General features: G+C 49.8%; 1 protein-coding gene across 1 annotated transcript in view; it reads right to left on the bottom strand.

The window, feature by feature from the left end:
* The window catches only part of DLGAP2 (DLG associated protein 2), a 167618-nt gene extending 164071 nt beyond the window's left edge, over nucleotides 1–3547 (bottom strand). The window contains exon 1 of the mRNA XM_017501136.2: nucleotides 3480–3547. The gene's annotated coding sequence lies outside the window, so the exon portion shown is untranslated. The remainder of the gene's footprint in view (nucleotides 1–3479) is intronic.
* Nucleotides 3548–7707: the final 4160 nt, after the last annotated feature.

Below are 7707 nucleotides of genomic sequence, written 5' to 3' on the forward strand. Positions count from 1 at the left end.
TTTTTTTTTTTTTTTTTTTTTTTTTTCGGCTTTTTCCCTTAATTATCCATCAGGATTCTCAATCCTAGGAGTACACTGGAATGATAAAGGAATAATCCTGGAATCCCACTTCTGGATATTTAAGGAAACAAAATCAACGTGTGGAAGGCTATCTGCACTCCTGTGTTGGCTGAGGTGCTGACCCCCACAGCCAACATGCAGAACCAACCTCATGCCCATCAGCAGAGTCCCAGATCAGGAAAATTTGGTCTACATGCAGTGGAATCCCTACTAAGTCTTAAAAAGTGAGAAATCCTGGCATGCACTATGACATGGATGAGCCTGGAGGACGTCATGCCGAGGGGAAAAAGCCAGACACAGAAAGACAGATGCCGCATGACCTCACTTACACGTGGGATCTAAAGCAGAGGACTCAGAAGCAGAGGATAGAATGGTGGTCGCCAGAGGGAGGGTGGGGGGCCTGGGAAGGTGGTGGCTGAAGGGTGCTGCATTTCAGCCAGACAACAGGAGGAAGTTGGGAGGCCTCACGTTCCACGTGGCGGCCACAGGTGATGGTTTGTGTACTTGAAAATGGCTAAGCGGTGAGATCTTAAGCGTCTCACAAGCACAGGAAGATGATAAGGACGGGGGCGGCAGAGGGGTCTCCGAGCTTCGTTCACTCATCTTACAGCGGACGCTTGTATCAAAACATGTTGTACACCAGAAACACATACAATTTTTATCTCTGAATATACTTAATAAAGCTAGAGAAAACATTTTTAAAGTCAAAAAAGAAGTGTTTCTTCCATTTAAAGTATCAGGTAGAGAACTTTTAAAGATGACAACAGTCAAGTCAGTCCTCAGACAAATACATCAGATGGGGAGTGGGCATTGGTGTTTTTTTAAACGTTCCCAAGTGATCCTGATTGACAGAGAACCAGGGTGAAGATCTAATATTTCCACGAATGGGCTAAAAGGACTCATTGGAACCAGCGCGTCCACCTCCCTCATGAGCTGTGCTTCTGTGTGAATCCCATGGGTCACCCGTCTGCACGTGGCTGTTTCATGCTCCTTTGGCTCACTAGACAGCAACAGCGGCTCCTGCCTCTCCTTCCAAGTCCTCCACCCAGGCACTGACCCTCGAGGGGAAAGCCACGCATGTGTTTGAGCCAGGCAGCCTCTCAGCCAACCGTCACCAAATCCCCATTTCTTTCTTTCCAAAGCTTCTAACATCTGACCCTCCTCATTCTTAAACCGCCAAGCCCTGCCCCACGGCAAGACTGTAGAGATAGCTCAGGAAGCACCCCCTGTCCCTAAGAAGTGTGGAGGCTCCTCATAACGAGGATGCTTCGGTTCACCACAGGATCCCCCAATTCCACCTCTGGACATTGACCCAAACAAGCCGAAAGCAGCGACGTGGAGAGCCGCGTGCCATGTTTATGGCAGTGCCATTCACCGAAGCCCGAGAGAAGCGACCCAGGGGTCCATCCATGGATGCACGGGAGCCAGTGCAGTCCATCCACACAGTGCAGCGTGACTCAGCCTTCCACAGGAACGGCTATGTGTCATAACTAGAAGACATTCTGCCATGTGACATGAGCCAGCCACGCCAGGACAAATCCTGTGTGGTTCCACTGCTGGGAAGTCTAGAGGAGTCAGATTCACAGAGGCGGACGCAGAAGTGGGGTGCCAGGGCCTGGGGGAACGGAATGGGAGTGAGTGTTTAATGGGATGGGTTTTACTTGCAGAAGAGGGAAGAGTTCTAGAGACGGAGGTGCTGGCGTCTGTACAGCGACGTGAATGCATTTAATGCTGTGAACTGTAAACTTACAAAGGCTAAGCTGACAAAAGGCTTTCTGTCCCTACACTCCAGCAGGCACCAAGCCACCCACGTGACCTTCTGCCTCCTCTGCCCCGGCCTCACCCCTCGAAGTTCACTCCGTGTGGCTGTGGAAAACGTGAACTCCCAACCTGGGAGTCCGGGGTGAGAACCCGGGCAGAGCGGCCTCCGCAGAGTGACTCCTGCACTCTTGTTTCAGTTCTGTGCCCACTGCTCTGGCCTCCAGGTTCTTCCCACTGTGCCCGTGCCCAAGCAGAGCCACCCCAGGGACCTCGCGCTGCCCCGGCGACAGCCCCTGGGCATGGTCACTGCCATGGAGAAGAACTGGCACGGGCACAACTGTGACGTTAACATTGTCCAGACGCAGGGCGCATGCGGCCGAGCCACCTCCAAAGCCTCAAGCAAGCAAGCGCCAAATGAGCCATGTGCATCTGGAGGCCTTCCCAGGCAGGCCGAGCACTGAAGATTAATCATGATGGAGCATTGCCAGAGTGAGGGTTAGAAAAACAGATGCATAATTACTCACACGCCATTGCCACGGCTCCTCCCTGGTGAGAAGTCAAAATGCTTTCACTCGCCTATTTCCGAGTGAAGAAAGGCTTGTGTAGAATGTCAGTTGGCAATGAATTTAGGCCTCGGTCGCAGTGGATGGTACTGTCATCTGTTAGAACTCTACCCATTTTTATAATCTTCAGTTGAAAAGCAAACATTTTTTGGCTGTAGTTTTCTTTAACAGAAATTATAACTTTATACAAAGTGAACTCCTTCCATTTTCAATACTATTTTTTTAGGCCAGTCAAACCAGCAACAGATGCATTGGCTAAAAGTCTGAAGTATGTTTTTAAAAATGCAAATTTATATAAAATGAACTCATGACCTATGACCCAGCCCTGAGTGCCATCACCGCGGACGCCCTCAGCAGCTTGAGAAAGAGGCTGACAATCTCTAAGGTTGGAGAATAACCACAGGGAGCAAAGTGCCAGAGCCACTGACGGCCTCCGTCTTCAGCTGTGGCTTCACGTGGCTTCTATTCAACCGTTTGATGTTGAATTTATTCAACATTCCACATCTCTAGCAGAAGCATTTGGCCTTCTTGTAAGCATAGCTCCACGTCAAAAGACTGATGGCAAATACGGCACCAGCTTTCCTGTGTCGGTGGCAGCTCAGAAATGAAATTTCCATGTGCTTTTAACCAGCACTGGGGAAACGACACCACACCAGCCTGTCCCAGGGCCCCTGGAGGAAGCGCAGCTTGTGCTCAGCTCCCAGCTCATGGTGTGTGTAGCCGGCTGCTTCCTGCCAGGTAAGGGCTATGTGAGAAGTGCAGATGTGGGAGCTCCCTGCTTCCTGAGGATGCTTCGAACACATAGTCACAGAGGCACAAGGGAAGGAGGGTCCTTCACCTCTGGAGACGTGTATCGATTATGTGAATGGCGGCCTCCATTCCTGAGGGCCAGGAACAGCCCTTCCCCACCCAGCACTTCACAGTGTTTAAAAACTATTATTTTTGGAAAAAGGTGCCCTATTTGACTTAGCTCTTAGCTCACTCTCTAAAGGCAAACATGCTAACGTGTGACGGTGGGAAGGCCCCATGACGGGAGATGCCCGCGGTGTGTGGGGTTCTGTCACCCCCACAGCAGGGCTGATGTGGGTACTCTACCTAGATCCTCCTCTGCTGGCCCCGGAAAGCTGATGCCTGGCTGGACCAGGTCTCCACCTTCTTCCTCTGCAAAGACAGAAACAAAGTCACTCATTAATGCGTGTCTGGTGTAGACTGCAGTCACTCCCAGCACATCTTCAAAACCCGCCACACTCAACACAGTTCAAACAGGACAGGCAACTTCGTATTTCTTCAGATGTCACTGCTCACAGCCCAGCATTTTGTGCCAATAACCTCAGAAACCACCATCATTTCTGTAAAGCAGCATTGTGATCACAGATGCACACATTTCTCCCACAGACACGGACACAGCAGCGGGTCCCAACAACTCTCAGCTTCACCTCCGGCCTAACTTCAAATTTATTAGGTCTTCTTTGCATTGGAGCAGACTTCAGTAAAGTCAGCCCACTCTTACTTTCCCCAGTTCCTTCCAGCTGGGTGAGTCCCACAAAGGCCCCAGTTCGCCCATGATAAAGACTTCCCTTACTGTCTAGAAAGCTTCATGCTATTCGAAGCCTCATTTTGCAATGTTCAAAGCCTGTGGTTATGGTCTTAGTGCTTAATATTAGTTCGCATTAGGTCCACTTCGACCAGAACACAGATTTCATTTCCCTCTGTCGGGAGATGTTTCAGGTCGCTGGTATTGACTTTCCACTGTTCACTCTGTGCTGACACAAAAGCAGACATCACTTTCTTAGAAGGACATCACCACGTGGCTGCCAGAGGTCAGGGGGTCATCGAGCTCTGTCCTCCCTCCACGTGTGGGGCCACAGGACTGTGGAGACAGACACACTTGTGATTTTATCTAACTAGTCCCTGGGGAGCTGGACAGAGTATCATCCAGTGCCTCTCCTCTTATGGGCTCTGCCCAGGAAACCAGGTGCTGACTCTTTAGGCTGCCTTGCTTTCTACCTGGCTGCAAATGTGGTGTAGACACAGCATCATCCCAGGGAGGCTCTGCTCACGCCAGCCACAGTGAGAGGCATGGGAGGGGCCTGAAGAGGGGGTCAGGGAGTGTCAGGTAAGAGAGCATTTGGCACCAGGTTCCACGTGCATGTGAACATGTTATTTATGGGAAATGTATCAGAAGGATGGCACATGCATGTACACACATGGACACACATCTTTGTCACCATTTGGCATATATTTCAAAAATATAATTATATGATTGCATATTTAGAATCCAGGCATATATTTGCACACACATGTAGGTTTCCAATGTTCATGGACAGGCTTTGAGGTGCATCTCACATGTGCCTGCATGCCCTACCCAAGTGTTAGATGCAGTTAGCCAGGCTGTAGCCTGCAAAAGGATTGACTCCAGAACATGATGCTGGAGACACCGACACTGGAATCACAACCAGCAAATCAGCATCTGCCATTTTCTACAAGTTGGTAGGAGGCTAGGAAAGGAAGATGAAGATTTGGCAATGTGAGATGCTGAGGAAGAGAATATGATGGCCTCTCAAATAAATGTGAAGTAAGATCAGCAACTGGAAGTAATCTCCCAGTTGCTGCTTTAAAAAATAATATATATATATGTATGAGAAGTAGCTATCTGAACTAGGTTAAGTATTTTACAAGACAGTTGATTCAAATGATTTAACATAACTCAGCCCCATTTCTTAAAGGCGAACAGCACTTTCTGCATACTTTAAGTTGCATTTTCAGCTAATGAGATACATCTGCCAAATGACCACATTATGTATAATATGAAACCAAAGGCTGGGATGGCCTCATTCATGTAGAAAGATGATGGACAGTTCTAATTAAGCACAGTTTCCATGGAGATCATCATCACATGTGTGATTAATGTGAGAACAGAGCATCCAGCTGGGTGAGAACAGAATTTGGGGATAATGGAAAACAATGAACCCTCAACTTCAGCCCTCCTTATGCTGGAGTTTCAACACACACACAGACACACACACAGACACACACAGACACACACAGACACACACAGACACACACACATACAGACACACACACATACACACAGACACACACACAGACACACACACACAAGGCAGGAGCTCTCACAGGCAGACTGGAAGGATAAGTCAGCATCACACAGTTGCAGTGACGCGCAGGAGTGCTCCTCTAGGGCCAGCAGCAGCAGACATGGAGTTTGGCAAAGCCACGTGCTCACGCACAGCACAAGCTTGCCATTGGAAGCCTGCACTTTCCTCAAGGAACACCCTGATTTTCTCGAGAACAGCCCTTCAGGGATGAGGAGTGGGCACGTCTGAAGGTCAGCCTTGAATTTTAGGAGAAGTGCTTCACCGACGAATCTCTTCCTGTCCTCGCTATTTACCAGCTGAGAAAATGGGAGGTGTGGGAGCCGTGTGGCCCAGGCAACACCATTCAAAGTTAAAAATCCAGCCTGGGCTGAGGGTACGCAAAGGTTTCTGAGTATGGTGTGGCCTTAGAGCTGGGAGAGGTTAATTTAGCATGTGTGTCGCTATAACTGCGGTTCCCGTCCTTCCTTGTCTCAGGAAGCTTTGCATTTTCAGCCTAAATCTTGTATGGGGCAACACCCCCACATCTCAGGGGTTCCCTTCCTGTGGCTTCAGTCAGCTGAGGTATGGAGTAAGCAACTATGACAGAAACAGAGATCACATTCACATTCCTCCTATTCCGGTACACGGTTCTAAGTGCCGAGTTCAGTACGGTTACTCGGTGACCACGCGTGATGGGCAAGCTGAGCTTCCTCATGGGTGCGTGGACGCAGGGAGCGCCGCGCTGGGGCTTTCTTCTTCTCTTGCCCCAAATTGCCATCTAACAGTCATGCCCCACAAACTGTGGCGTCTCATTAGAGGGTTTTCTTTACCCTACAGCACGTGGCTCGCTTTCCAAACTGATTCTGGCACCACATCACGTGGCAGATAAAGAAGGAAATCAAAACATTTTAATCCCAAATGTCTGGGTTTTATTTATTTATTTTTTGGACATATCTTGAAATAGTCCAGCAAAGCCAGCTCTTGCAGGGAAAATGTACATTCTGAAGAGAATCCCCTTCCTTCTTCCTTTGTCCAGATCCAGAAGAGAACTGACTCTGATCAGAAGCACTTGCCCTCCATTCCCTCTGCAGCCTGCTGCCTGCAGGCCTCCTCTGCACAGTGGGAACCGGGCCTCCACGGCCCTTATCTCCACCCAGACATCGCTTTCTATGGATTCCAGGTCTTTAGAGAATAATTTAACCCTTTCAACCGACATCCAATTGGAAAATGTTTGAGTCCATCCATGACTCCGACGACAGTAGGAAAATCTACCTACAAGTGTTGGTTCTGGCTGAGGTTTCAGGTATTACCAGGGCCGTCAGAACACATCCCCTGTGGACAGAGGAGACCACCATACCTCTGCACGTTCCTACCCACAGTCTGGCAGCCTTATGAGGCAAGCACCCTGTTGCCTGGAGAGGCTGTGGGTAGAGCATGTCTTCAGCATCTGGGACAGCATGGAAGAAATGTGTGGGAGGAGTAGGCCTCTCAAATTAAGTGACCATCTCAGTGACCTCAGAAATGCCCTTATCTGTGCTTAAAGAGACACAGGAACACTCATTCTTTCCTTCCGTCTCTCTTTCCCAGCTGCCTTGTATGAGGCAGGAGAACCGTTGGCTCTGCCAACTGTCAGAGGGATGGGCAGCATGGCCTAGGAGGCCAGCTTTGGCTGCGGTCACAGAGCTACAGCACCGTCTGCACCCTGAGATGTTCTGAAATCATGTGACCATAAGTTTCCTCGATCTAGCATCTTTATTTCCCATGGTCCAAACTGAATAGCTCCCCAGGGAGAGGCTGGAGGCCCTCCCATCCCAGGTGTGAGGCTGATGGATGCTGCAGAACTGACGGTACCCACCTCTGACATCATGCTCACACTTCCATCGCCAAAACAGAGCTGGGCCTTCGACTGAGGAGTGCTGGAAATCATCCATTCGCACACGGAAATGCGCTTCTGCATTCTCTGGACAAACACCGTCTTTCACCAAGGCGACTCGGTGGGGGCTTCCTCACTTCAGCCTGTCACTTAGGTCCCTTCTGGCAGGATGTACTTTACGAGTCATTTTTCTTACCTGCTGGAGCTCGATGATGGCAGTGCCCCCTCATGTGTGGCCCTGAGGCCTCGTAAACCTTCCCTGGGGAGCAATGAGGTGGTCTTGCGTTCTGTGCCCTGGCACTTCCTCCAAGTCAACATCCAGCTCTCCTCTGGCCGTGGACCTCCGGCCACAGCA

The sequence above is a fragment of the Cebus imitator genome, unplaced genomic scaffold (assembly GCF_001604975.1).
Source record: "Cebus imitator isolate Cc_AM_T3 unplaced genomic scaffold, Cebus_imitator-1.0 Scaffold279, whole genome shotgun sequence".
Taxonomy (NCBI): Eukaryota; Metazoa; Chordata; class Mammalia; order Primates; family Cebidae; genus Cebus; species Cebus imitator.